This window comes from Lissotriton vulgaris, chromosome 10 (assembly GCF_964263255.1).
Source record: "Lissotriton vulgaris chromosome 10, aLisVul1.2, whole genome shotgun sequence".
In the NCBI taxonomy this organism is placed as follows: domain Eukaryota; kingdom Metazoa; phylum Chordata; class Amphibia; order Caudata; family Salamandridae; genus Lissotriton; species Lissotriton vulgaris.
Window position 1 is genome coordinate 788,577,843 of NC_141698.1, and position 14,255 is coordinate 788,592,097.

At 47.3% G+C, this 14,255-nt stretch overlaps 1 protein-coding gene across 2 annotated transcripts in view; it reads right to left on the reverse strand.

Annotated features, from left to right (window-relative positions):
• Window positions 1–4,419, reverse strand: part of LOC147688800 (ATP-dependent translocase ABCB1-like) — a 205,898-nt gene extending 201,479 nt beyond the window's left edge. For both annotated transcript variants that reach the window (XM_086941716.1, XM_086941715.1), the window contains exon 1: window positions 4,298–4,419. The gene's annotated coding sequence lies outside the window, so the exon portion shown is untranslated. The remainder of the gene's footprint in view (window positions 1–4,297) is intronic.
• Between the last annotated feature and the right edge of the window lie 9,836 nt (window positions 4,420–14,255).

A 14,255-nucleotide genomic window follows, 5' to 3' on the forward strand; every position in this document is an offset into this window, starting at 1 on the left:
GGAGACCCAGATTTGATCTGATGCATTTGTGGCTCAAGTGTTTCTGGGTCTAACTGGGGATAATGGTCCAAGATGTGTTGAGGTGGCACCTCTGCATCACCCGCTAGATACAGTCCTTGGGTAAGGGGGATCAGGAAAGGATAAATACATTTTGTTTACTTTTTGAGAAAAGAATTCGGCCAGATTATTACATTGGGCAAGTGGGTTGTAATTAGCTGCCGGGGAAGATTGAAGCTTAATTAGACTTTTTACTGTCTGATACATCTCTTTCGGCTTAGATTTGGCTGACATTATTCTGTCATTGTAGTAGGCCGATTGAGTCACTTTTATTGCTAATTTATAAGCTTTAATAGCTTCCCTATAGGTCGCTTTATCCGTAATTCTGTAGTTCAAGCGCCACTTTCGTTCCAGCCTCTTACATAAACGTTTTTTTCCTCTGAGCTCTTCCGAGTACCAGGGCGCTGTCTTACGGTGTCTTTTTGGGTTAGAGGTGCGAAGGGGAAATATTGAGTCTAATGAGTTGGTGATCCAGTTATCATATTCGTTATTATCTAAAGAATGATCGCCGGTGAGCGTGGGTCTAGTGGCTGTGAGAATGTTGGTCCAACGGTTCATACATAATTTGGACCAGTTTTTCACTTTACGCAGGATAGGGGTAGGGGAAACAAATGTATGGGTGGTCCAGGTAAGGGGGATCAAGAAGTGATCAGTCTAGGGGAGGCGACTTACCGTACCCACTTTAAGATGTGCACAGTTAGTGAATACCGGGTCTAACAAATGGCCTCTAACATGTGTAGGAGATGGAACCAGTTGTTCTAATTCAACTGCAGCTATACTTGCCGTCATCTCTATGGCAACACTATCCAGGGTATTATCAAAATGTATGTCGAGATTGCCTAGTAGTGTGAAGTTTGCTGGGTAGGTGATCAGCTCAGCCACGGCAGAGGGGAGCGCTGTCTGGAATTGTTTAAGGGCCCCAGGAGGACGGTAAACAAGAATACCGGAAAAAATGTCATTCAACGAAAATTCAATGACAAACCGCAAACTTTCACAGTCTGCGATGGTTTCAGGGGGGCAGCGACAGGTGAATATGTCTTTATAAATGATAGCAAGCCCTCCGCCTTTCCCAAGAGCACGGTCTAAGCGGGCTATCTGATAGCCTGGTATAAATAAGGGCTTGTACCAAGTCAGGGTCAGAGTCTTGGGTCAGCCATGTTTCGGTTAGGAAAACAATGTCTGGCATATGTTCCTCTAACAGCATTGATATTTCTAAGCTGTGTTTGGGTAGTGATCTCCAGTTTAGGAGGAACATATGGTAGTCCTGATGTTCATTAATATTGGGGGGGTTGATGTGCTCTGTGTTACAATGGAATATTTACAAAAAGGGGTGGTGAGGGACAGAGTCTCTGAATTAAGCAGAAAGCTCTCACCCAGTCAAGAGATCAGGGCTAGATCCAACACCGTTTTTTAGCTCACTGCACCATCCCAGTTTCAGAACCTGGCTGTATGCAAATTAGTCTGTTCCTGTGCCAGTGCATGATGGGAACAGGGCAAACCAAACTACAAAAGCCAATTCTTACACTGGGAAGGAAACAAGCTCCCGGGGACCGGTTTCTGGCATTACAGCCGTCTTCGGCCCGGTTTGCTTGAATCCTGATGGTGCAATGAGCAAGGGTCTCACATCTGAGAATACCCTTCCACGCTTAGGGTGGACAAAAATATTTACAAAAAGGGGTGGTGAGGGACAGAGTCTCTGAATTAAGCAGAAAGCTCTCACCCAGTCAAGAGATCAGGGCTAGATCCAACACCGTTTTTTAGCTCACTGCACCATCCCAGTTTCAGAACCTGGCTGTATGCAAATTAGTCTGTTCCTGTCCCAGTGCATGATGGGAACAGGGCAAACCAAACTACAAAAGCCAATTCTTACACTGGGAAGGAAACAAGCTCCCGGGGACCGGTTTCTGGCATTACAGCCGTCTTCGGCCCGGTTTGCTTGAATCCTGATGGTGCAATGAGCAAGGGTCTCACATCTGAGAATACCCTTCCACGCTTAGGGTGGACAAAAATATTTACAAAAAGGGGTGGTGAGGGACAGAGTCTCTGAATTACTCAGACATGAGTCCCTTTCTCACTGCTCCATCAGGATTCAAGCAAGCCGGGCCGAAGAAGGCTGAAATGCCAGAAACCGGTCCCTGGTAGCTTGTCTCCTTTCTGGTGAAGAATTGGCTTGGTAGTTTAGTCTGCCCTGTTCCCATGATGCACTGGGCCAGGGACAGACTGATTTGCATATAGCCAGGTTCTGAGCTGGGATGGGGCAGTGAGATAAATAACGGTGATGGATCAAGCCCTGATCTTTGGACTGGGTAAGAGTGGTCTGTTTAACTCAGACACTCTGTTCATCACCACCCCCTTTTGTAAATCTGTGTTACAATGGAGGCAGACACGGGGGGACTCCAGGGGGTGGAACTAGTGGCGACAGCTAGTAGTTACAAAGGGCCTTAGTTGGTGCAAAGACTCTGCACTATAGTGTTTCCTAGGTCCCAAAAATGATGCAGGGGGGTGGCCCCTGGCCCCGTCCTGGCGCGGACGGGCGCAGGCGGGCTCGCCTTTGGCGCCCCGCCGGCGCGCCCGCTGCGCGGCCGGGAGATGTGGGTCATAATATAGGACAGAGCAAGGGGGAGGAGGCAGCCAACAGCTAGAGCGCTGTCCTCGGCGTACCCCCAAGATGGCGTCCACCCCTGTCTCCTACCGCGTCAGCAACTAATCGGCTGCGCGGGGAGTGGGGTTCGAGGTGGCAGGTAGGTAGGTTCACACAAAAAAGCAGTAAAATGTTTAAAAACTAGCAATCAGTTTAAAAACAACAATGTGCAGATTTAAGCTAAAAAGTGTGCAATCTATATCCCCGGCTTTCCACCTCAGGGGAAGTGTGCTAATGAGTCTAAGCGCCGGGACAAAGCGCCGAGCAGCAGAACGTTTAAAAACTAGCAGTCAATTTAAAAACAACAATGTGCAATTTTAAGCTACGATGTGTGCAATCTAAGCCCCCCCCGGCTTTCCGCCTCAGGGGAAATATGCTAATGAATGTGAAATTATAAAACAAAGGCATGTTCCAAGAAATTAACAAAAACAGTCCCTTTCCTCACATCTCTTTGGCACACCTACTCTATCACTGACACTATGTTGTTGTAAACAATATTGTGTCAAAAACATGGCTTACCAAAACATTGCACTCCTACATTTATAATGGTAAGTACAGAAATATCAGGAGGAAATATTGTTTATAATAATACAGTCTAAAAATATGCAAAACTATATATTTTGTATCTATTTACGTGTCTATAATCGTCTGAAGATTCTATGTTTGAGTCGGTGGCATCTTGAGTTAGACTCCGTGACACTTGACCAATAGCCAGCAATTTACTTACAGATGTAAACTTTAGGTGCAGTAACTTGTGGACTGATCTTACTGGTTAGAAAGATATTTTTAAATATAAAGGTTTATTTTTTTATACAGTAGGCATTTTTAAAACATAGTATTAGGTTGGAAAAACAGTATTTGCTCAAATATGTTCTTTTATAAGCAGGTCTCTTCTACTTATACGTTCAAATTCAATATCCAAAAAATTGCGATATATGTGAATCTAAAAATACAACACAGCGCTGCAGTCTGCCGTCTATTCGAAGTGCCGTTAAAACGTTTTATCATTTGACGAAAAACAAAGCTGCACACTTGCAAAATAACGAATGTATTTAAAATGGTTCAATTCGATTTCATTCCGTCTCTAAGGGCTGAATTGTGAAAACGTCTCATGGCTAGCGCGTGGGTAAAGGAGAGATAGAGTAGGATTTTCAAACGAGGAACCAGTTCTGTGAAACCGGATTTTAATGACTAGTGAGATTATTAGTCAATGTTTTCTGTTACAAGCTATGCCACAACCAGGTGCCGTATTGTACATAAAATGTTAAATAATAAAAATGCACTTTTACTATGTCTATGTTGTTCAATTTTCTCAACAAGCAAAAGAAATGCCCAGGTCTTGAACTTCCAATGCGCGTTCCCTGAATCTCGATTAAATGACTCCAAGGTACGCTCTTGTCCGTTCTGAGCATAGTGAATCATATAAGAATTCGGTTTTCATTGTTTGAACCCCTCACAGTGCTATTGGTAGCTCACGGCCGCTTCAGCGCGCTAGTGGTAACACAATACACACACACATTTATTTTATAAATCAGACATTCCTAACGACCACATATACATGGGAGTGCGCCCCCTGATAGACAAAAAGTAAATATATACCTGGAAGGCGTCAGTCTTCCCCACCTGCCTGGTCCACCTGTGTCCGCACGAGCGCAGCACTCCCACGACACACTTGTGCGCTCGCTCCTTGGTGCGAGGCTGGTTACTCCTTTTAACTCCTCTGGGATGCGCTGTGATGGCCCAGCCCCTTTTCTTTCTTGCATAACTGATGCATCCGAGGGATCGGGTTTCGAAGCAGGTAAGAGTGCTTCCAGTCAGTCAGTGCAGAGGGTCAACGGAGTTCGGCCAGAGTGCCCGAGCTTGCTTCGGCTCTCATCAGCATTGCAGGACACGTCCCTGGGCCACCGGGTGGACCGCCTCCCTGGTTGTCGTCGTTTAACAACGAATGAACTGGGTTATCCTCGACCGACTTTAGAAACTCACAAGTGAACGAACACCTGCGCGTAGAATCGAAATGCTTACGTCATAGAAATTCGAAGCGCACGAAGGGTTGCCGTTTTTGCGTAGCCAGCCTCAAGCAGTCGTAGAGTTCAAGGAACATCTAACTCGGTGCATGGTGGGACTTGTAGTTTCACGCTTCTTATTAGAAGTAAGAGATTGAAACTACCGGTGCAGTCCTCCTGACTAAAATGAAAAAAAACTGTCTGGATGTTTCAGTCATGACTTGGTACCACGCCCATCAATGTAGAAGGAATGTATACCATGGCATAGCGCCCTAACAGATGCAGACGCAATTTTTCCAAGGAATACCTCAAATTAATCTATTTACAGAGTGATTTACGTAACACCTACTGACAGCAACTGGGACATTATCTTACAAATTTTATATAGCGCGAACTCGACCCGCAGGTGTCGGAGCGCTTTACATCAGCACCAGTTGCATTACAGAAATGAAAGTCGCCGGCAGGGGTGATCGAGTTTCACTGGTTGAACCAGCTTGCGGTCCTCGGGCTGTGGGTGAGTCAAAGAAGCGCCAGAAGGGAATTCCAGAGGACATTGGAGGAGCGCGACATGGAGGGGTTAATGATGGTCTTTGTCAACATTACAGACCTCTGTCACAAACTCCCGCTCACCTCCATCAATCTCAAAACTGTACATGTGTCAAATATTACTTTGTGTGCTCTTTGTGAATGTGCCTGATGTAAAACGTGATTGTGTCGTGTAGTACTGTTCCAAATGCATGAACCCGCCTCTCGCCGTCTCATCTTGATATATAATCGTGTGGATGTGACGGAATGCCTCAGCTGCAGCCTATGGACGAGTCTCGGCGGACGCTGAATAGCCTGTGAGTCTGGGAAAATTACTTTATTTACCCGTGCCTCAACATAACTAAAAAGGGTTGTGTCATTCCTTCTGCAATGTAACTGGTGCTCGTGTAAAGCCGCCAGAACTGTATAAAACTGCATAAAAGCCAGAAGCACCCGATTCACAAAGACTCCGTAGCCGTGGCGCCAAGGACTGCGGAAGATCTTTGTGAATCAGTCCCTATGTTTTTACATATTCTGCTTTTGTATGGGCACATTTTCCATGAGCACCTCCGCCCGGCAGACTACATTCGGGGGGTTCCTGCATAGCAGGATGCGCCACGCCCTCTCTGAAAGTACAACCGAGGCAGGGGGTCTTTGAGGAGTGAACCCTCCCTGGGCTAGTTCATGTAGGCAGGCGAGGGTTGGGCGCATAAACTCGGATGACCCCTGGAAGTGATGCTGGCGGGAGGCTGGCGCGCTGCCGGGTGGCTACTGAAAGGCTGATGTGAATGATAATGGCATTGACACCATGATGTCCCTTTTAACAATGCCATAACATGCATACCGAGAGCAAACATAACATTACGTAGCCCATCGCCTAGACAACACCAAGATGGGCCGAGCCTCTGCGAACAAAGGTCGTGACAAAAATACAAGCACACGTGATTAGGAGTTAAGAGGGCTTATGCAGGTAGCATTTAGACAAAGGACGTACCTTGGTGAACCTTCGTGAGATGCTTCAGGTGGAACTGCCTAAAGATAGTTCACATTTTCAGAGTTAGATCGCTGTGGTCTTCTAGGTTATCTTTTTATGCTCTATGCGGGACGTCAAAGCTCTGTATGGTGGCTGTGCACTTTCCACGCCATGGCACAGGCTTTAAAAAGCAAAAAAAGTGGCCTTTAAACAGGCTTCTGAGTCTACAGACAGATATTGGTATCTTTGCAGTTTCAGATTTGTGGAGACCTGACACAACAGGTGAGTACAGGATAAAAAAGGTGTTTAAGGACGTGCTGTTTTCGGGCCCCTTTTAATGTGGAGATTGGCGTAGCCCTGTGTTAGGAGTGGGTCAACGTTTGGTTTCCTTTCCCACCAGCATTCCTGTCAAATTATTTCTGCCTTTTTGCAATGTTGCATTGCCTGTCAAATTATTTCTGCCTTTTTGCAATGTTGCATTGCCGGTGATTTTAATGAATGCAAAAACCACAGTTGATGGACAGAATGCAGAACAATGTCATACATTCACCCCAGTACAGAGATCTGGGCCTAAATCCATCGTTTTTTTTGCACTCCACACCACCCCAGTTCAGACATGGCCATATGCAAATCAGTCTGACCCTGTGCCTCATGGGAACAGTCCAGCCTGAACTGCCAAGCCATGCCTTCCCTGGACCGGAAACAAGCTTCTGCGCATGGAACTCACGTCTGAGCATACCCATCCCACTCGGGGTGACAAATGCCAAAACCACAGTTGATGGACAGAATGCAGAACAATGTCATACATTCACCCCAGTACAGAGATCTGGTCCTAAATCCATCGTTTTTTGCACTCCACACCACCCCCGCTCAGACATGGCCATATGCAAATCAGTCTGACCCTGTGCCTCATGGGAACAGTCCAGCCCGAACTCGGGGTGACAAATGGGGCTGAAGACGGCTGGAATGCCAGAAACCGGTCCTCGGAAGCTTGTTTCCGGTCCAGGGAAGGCATGGCTTGGCAGTTCGGGCTGGACTGAGGCACAGGGTCACACTGATTTGCATATGGCCATGTCTGAACTGGGGTGGTGTGTATGACATTGTTATGCATTCTGTTCATCAACTGTGGTTTTTGCATTTGTCACGCCGAGTGGGATGGGTATGCTCAGACGTGAGTCCCATGCTCTCCACACCACTGGATTCAAGCAAGCCGGGCTGAAGACGGCTGGAATGCTAGAAACCGGTCCTCGGAAGCTTGTTTCCGGTCCAGGGAAGGCATGGCTTGGTAGTTCGGGCTGGACTGTTCCCATGAGGCACAGGGTCAAGGCTGATTTGCATATAGCCAGTGTCTGACCTAGGGTGGTGTGTAGAGCAAAAAAACGATGGATTTAGGCCCAGATCTTTGTATTGGGGTGAATGTAAGACATTGTTCTGCATTTTGTTCATCAACTGTGTTTTTTGCAATTTTCACCCCGAGTGGGCTGGGTATGCTCAGACGTGAGTTCCAGGCTCTTCACATCACTGGAGTCAAGCTATCCAGGCTGAAGAAGGCTGATAGCCAGAAACCGGTCCTTGGACGCTTGATTCCGGTCTAGGAAAGACATGGCTTGGTAGTTCGGGCTGGACTGTTCCCATGAGGCACAGGGTCAAGGCTGATTTGCATATAGCCAGTGTCTGACCTAGGGTGGTGTGGAGAGCAAAAAAACGATGGATTTAGGCACAGATCTTTGTACTGGGTTGAATGTAAGACATTGTTCTGCATTCTGTCCAACAACTGTGTTTTTTGCAAAGTAAACCTTTTAGACACAAGGGGATGATGGATGTGTTTGCAAAGTAAACCTTTTGCTAGGCCTAAACCTTCCTTTTTAGGGCTCGCAAGCGAAGCGAGCGAAAAGCCCTTTTACTAGGGTTTAAAAAATGGACCTTGAAATTCCACAGAGCTTGTGCATGTGCATTTCATGGTCCATTTTGATTGGGGTTTGCATGCGTGCTGTTTTATAACAGAACACGTAATAGGCCATAGGCGGTCGCGTAGCTCCGCCTATGGCCTATTGGTGTCTGTTACGCGCACCAAAGCCCATATGTCTTCAATTAAGGTGGCCAGACTCGGCCGCCATAATTGATGACATATGCTCACAGTGGCGCGCGCGCGCGGCACCGCTCACGAGCTTCTTTTTTTTGGGGGGGGGGATAGATTTCACAGCCGAAGCAACTAAACGCTGATGTCTTGTTTTGGTAGCGTTTCTAAAGCAGTCATGTGACGTTCTGAAACTTGATTTATTTCAGCTTCATTATGTTATCCAGTTTGCAGCGTGTGACGTTTGTTTTCCAAGCCTGGCCGCTTACTAGGGGAGCGCTCACCCACACGGCGCAATGCCTTAAGGAGTGCTTTCATTCTTAATGCACAGACAGGCCCTTGGACTTTCTGTGGGGGCCACTCTGTAGAGAGGATTTTACTCCCCATGCACATGCAATCATGGCCTCTTTGTGGAGGATCCATCTAGTGGAATGCTCTGGAAAGAGGCCACACCATCTAAGGTCTCTCTCATGCATCAACACCACCACGTCCCTGAGTACCATTAATAAGCATGATGTGACCTCTAGTTCGTACTAGCCCATCACTAGCTGACTGTGCCATGCTGTATGTTGTGGAGACACAGCAATAGTTAGAGATGCGGCGCTCAGATTGGATTGTCCAGCAAAGTGGCGCCCACTCCACTATAGGCAGAGGACGATCAAGTATTCTCTACGTTCAGACTCTTGGGTGCTACAAGGTAGGCGGGAGGGGAAGTGCTGGTTTAGTACCAATTAAAATAAATATCGCTATATTGTGAAGTGCTGCAAAGAACAAGTTGAAGAAAAAATACTACCTGGCTTGGTTTTACAAGTCTCAATAGCAGCTAATATATCCATAACCCTAATCACCCCAGAATCGGGAACAACATCCTGGTATCTCTAAGAACGTCAATAACCCAGCTGCAATTAAGGAAAGAGTTGAAGACACGCCTCTCTTGTGTACTTTTCTCCCCCTGGTGCTGCTGCCTGTCCCCGTGTGTTTCTCCCCCACTCCCTTTTGTATTTGCGTATCTGCGTCTCTGTGTTGCATCCCCTGCCCCACCCTCCCCTGTGTTGCTTCAGTTCCCCTTGGCCTCCCTCCCCCATGTTGCTTCAGCATCTCTCATCCTTCCCTTGTTGCAGCTGTGTCCCCCTGTCTGTAATGTTCCATTAATAAACTGTGGGCAGGGGTGATCAGGAAGATTCACCCGTCCCATCCCGAATTGTGGTTTGCCCCAGCATGATGCAATGTGGGGTATAAAGAATAAAGATGGGGCCCATGACGCTGTAATCATGGAGCACCTGAGAACCTAAAACCCATGACTTGGTGTGCTCATTTTGTAGGCTGCACTAGAACTCAACACTGGCGACGAGGGTCACTTACCCACCCGAGTCCGGCCTCCATTGACGCCACACACACCACCTGCCTGGTTCCAGGTATCATCCAACTGCGTATGGGTGTTGCTGCAGCCTCTGCAAGTCGAGAGGGCAACCACAACGGCAGCGCCACAGCCGTTGTGACGGTGTTATGGAGGTGAGCTGCCCACAGTGCTTTGAAGCAGGCCGCGGCCTACCATTGCTTGTGCCTGTCCTACCGACCTCGACCACCGTGGTCTGGGGAGCCTGGCGCTCCTGGCCAGAAGGCTTTCCCCATCGGCACATCACCACGTGGCGGCCTGGCAGAGTCTGTGGCAGAGATGAGCTACTTGTGGCTTCCCCCTTATCTCCAGCAGCGTACCTGATGCTCCCAGGAAAGAGTTCTGCACAACCCCATTATACACAGCCTAAAGTCCCCGGCCGGCTGCACGAGCGCCTAGGTCTGCTGCAGGGAGGCGAGTGACGAGTCTATTAAGGGGCCGCCTGAAATCAACCACAGACTCAAAAAAAATACGGCAAGCATACCACTTCCATGCATTTTGCTCATACATACTCACTGCACACTCTAGAGAGAGACCTGGCAAGGTCCTGCCACAACATAAGCACAACACCACTTGGGTGTATAGGACACTCCCTCAATCCAGCAGCTGTCTAAAGACTACCCTAAGGTGAGTCAGCGCTAGTGCCACCAGGCGCTCCCACAGACAAGGACCGACACACACAATGGTGGCCATCCCTGCCATTGAACCATTTATGGTTGAGGGCAGACCATCTTCACTGGCTCCAAAATGGAAAGACTGGACAGACCGTCTGCAGTTCACACACAACCACACACACAACCACACATACAACCACACACAACCACACACACAACCAACCGTCAGTGCATACTTTCACCAAGCATAGACACCATCATTCGTCAGTGCATGCTTTCACCGGGCACAAACACCACCAGCCGTCAGTGCACGCTTTCACCGGACACAAACACCACCAGCCGATAGTGCAAGCTCCCACCAGGCACACACCACCGTACGTCAGTGCACGCTTTCACCGGACACAAACACCACCAGCCGATAGTGCAAGCTCCCACCAGGCACACACCACCGGACGTCAGTGCGTGTTTTCACCAGGCACACACACACACCACCAGTAGTCAGTGCACGCTTTCACCAGGCACACACACACCACCAGCCGTCAGTGCATGCTTTCACCAGGCACACACACACCACCAGCCGTCGGTGCACGCTTTCACCAGGCACACACACACCACCAGCCGTCAGTGCACGCTTTCACCAAGCACACACACCACCAGCCGTAAGTGCACGCATTCATCAGACACACACACCACCAGACGTCAGTGCACACTTTCACCAGGCACACACACACCAGCAGCCGTCAGTGTACACTTTCACTAGGCACACACACACCAGCAGCCATCAATGCACGCTTTCACCAGGCACACACACACCACCAGCCACCAGTGCATGCTTTCACCAGGCAAGCACACCACTGGCCGTCAGTGCACGCTTCCACCAGGCACAGACACCACCAGCCGGCAGTGCACGCTTCCACCAGGCACACACACCACGCTTCCACCAGGCAGACACCACCAGCTGTCAGTGCACGCTTCCACCAGGCACACACACCACCAGCCGTCAGTGCACGCTTTCACCAGGCACACACACACCATCAGCCATCAGTGCACACTTCCACCAGGCACACACACCACCAGCCGTCAGTGCATGCTTTTCCCCAGGCACACACACACCACCAAATGTCAGTGCACACTTTCATCAAGCACACACACTCCACCAGCTGTCAGTGCACGCTTTCACCAGGCACACACACCACCCACTGTCAGTGCACGCTTTCACCAGGCACACACCACCAGCCGTCAGTGCACTCTTTCAACAGGCACACACACCACCAGCCGTCAGTGCATGGTTCCACCAGGCACACACTCCACCACACGTCAGTGCACGCTTCCACCAGGCACACACACCACCAGCCATCAGTGCACTTTTCAATTGTTAAGGCATCCACAATTAACTATTGTAGCAATCGCAGTAAGGCGTACTTTACTTTTAAATATATTCATTTAAAGCGCAGCATGCCACCTTTGCTACAAAAATAAATCCAAATTATTTTGGCCTACAATTTATAGACTTTTTTTGAAATTGGTGTTGCAATATTTAGCTATGCCAATAGCTCAAACTTAATTAATGTGAGACCTATTGCATTGTAAATGCTTGTTAGGTCTTGCCTGCAACAGCACATGTACTCTGATTGTGCGATGTACTGTATACCAAAAGGGGCTTAAAGTTCGACTCATGGCTTACCATTTATTAATTTCTTTGCCACTCACAATTTCTGCCCGTAATTGGGCTTGCTGTTTCAGTTTGGGCTCCTGGTATTTTTATTTTTTTTTAGTCCTCATTTGTGCAATATTGTTAGTAAGGAGTTATCGGGGCACCATTCTCTCTTTATTCTTTGCCTTCACTGTCATGTAACTGGGTGTGCGGGTCTGGACAGTACCCCTGTGTTGTTTTGAAGAAAGGAGGGTCCCCTTATTTCCATTACTCTGTCGAAGGATTTAACGAGTGGGGGGGGGGGGGGGGGAGCTAGCCATTCTGGCTACTCATGCAGGCCTTCTCCTGACTTTTCATTGCTCACACAATCATTGGACTGTGGTAAGACTGATCTGTTCCGGCCCATCCAGTTAAGACATTCCCCGTGTGGTTTATCCCCAAAAACAGTCTAGTTTAATCCTAGCTGGTAGTTTTCCCAGATGTCCCAAAATTTAAACTTTTTACTAGATGCTTTTCTTTAGTCCAGTTTGTATATTCTTAATATTGAAATCAGCCACTCAATGTGTAGCGGGGGGACTGGACTTACCCATTTCACACAGATCTCTCTCCTAGCTAATAATATTAGTAAGAAAAGTAGATTTTCCTGTACTTTAGAAAGTTTTTCTGGGACACTTGAGCTCATTACCCCAAAAATAATTAGGTCCATACTTACATTTAGATGTCTTCCTAGCACCTTATCTAGTGTCTTACCCACATCATTCCAGAAGCCATCGAGAAGGGGGCACTGCCGAAACATGTGGAGGTTGTCGGCCTTTTCCATTCCGCATTTCGAGCTCCTGGTATTTTTGCTGGACTTGGATGAAGTACCAATTGCTTTATCTTGATTGTCGTCCTCCCACTGATTGCCACTTGATTCAGGTACTATTTTTTTGTGTTGCTTTCCTCCAATCGTCACCCCCCCCCCCCCCACCTTTTTCATCTCATCCAGTTGTCGCATCAGGTTACTTTGTGGTTGCTTTAATTTGGATTCGACAGGCAATCCACACCAGCTTACTTCGCTCTGTTCATGCCAAGTATCACTTACACAACTTCTTAAAAGTGGAGGTAGACAGTTATGTGGATAAGTAAAGATCTCCGGGGCAATGTACAAACATCTATCATATCCCAAGATAAATACTGGAAGCAATGTGCAACACTCCGTCCATCATCCCCTTTGGTTTTCTTTGTTCGCCCTAAGTTGGCAGGGTATGCCCAGACCTGGGTCCCTTGCTAACTTTGCCACTTGATTCAAGCTAGCCTGGCTGATGACGGCTGATTAGCCAGAAACCGGTCCCAGGATGCTTGTTTCGGGTCCAGGGAAAACATGGCTTAGCAGTTCGGGCTGGACTGGTCCCATGAGGCACGGGATCAGACTGATTTGCATATGATGGATTAAACCCATATGTTCAACACTCTGTCCATCATCCCCTTTGGTTTTGCATTGGTGAATCCAGGTGCAAGTCATTTGTCATCTGTACCCTATAGGTGACCTAGGTTGTTATTGTAGAGAGATGTATACTAGGGGCTACTAAAACATATAAAAAATAGGTTTTTGTACAGCATGTATTTGAACTGTTGTGTTTCAAGATATTCTCAAACCTAATGATAAAGGAAAAAGATCAACAGTGAAACAGAATAATTTCCTCAGATCACACAATTTGGTGAAGCAGGGAAGCCAGTATTGATTCCAATTTTCCTGGTTGTGCAAATATGCCCCTATTTACATCAGAGGTTCATGTCATGTCTTTATTTTTTTAATAACTGAATCAATGCTCTGAGTAGAATTAATACACATATTACTTTGGTCTAATGCATGGATACTCAAAGTATGGCCCGGGGGCCGCATGCGGCCCCCCTGACCTTTACATGTGACCCCTAGATCAACAGGAACACTGGGCCGCTGTTTACTGGACACAGCATTAATAATAAAAAAAATATTAAATAGACAGGCAATAATTTATTTCAAGGTTAATTGGTGTTAACCAAAGGATTTAACTAGGGAGTCCTGTGCTTAACATTACAAATGCCTTCATTTCTAAACACGTTGCAGCAAAAGTGTAAAATGATGACATTCTCTGAAAAATTCAAAACGTTTATTCAATTAATATGAAGATCCTTTTCACCTTAGTACAATTGATATTAGTGTATCGAGAATTATTATTAATTAAAATGTTAGTTTTTAAGCATGCATTTAGAAGCATTCATTCTTTCCCCTACCTACAACAAGGCCAATAGTGAACTAAAGAGGCAGGTTAGTTCTTATAGGCACCTTTTGG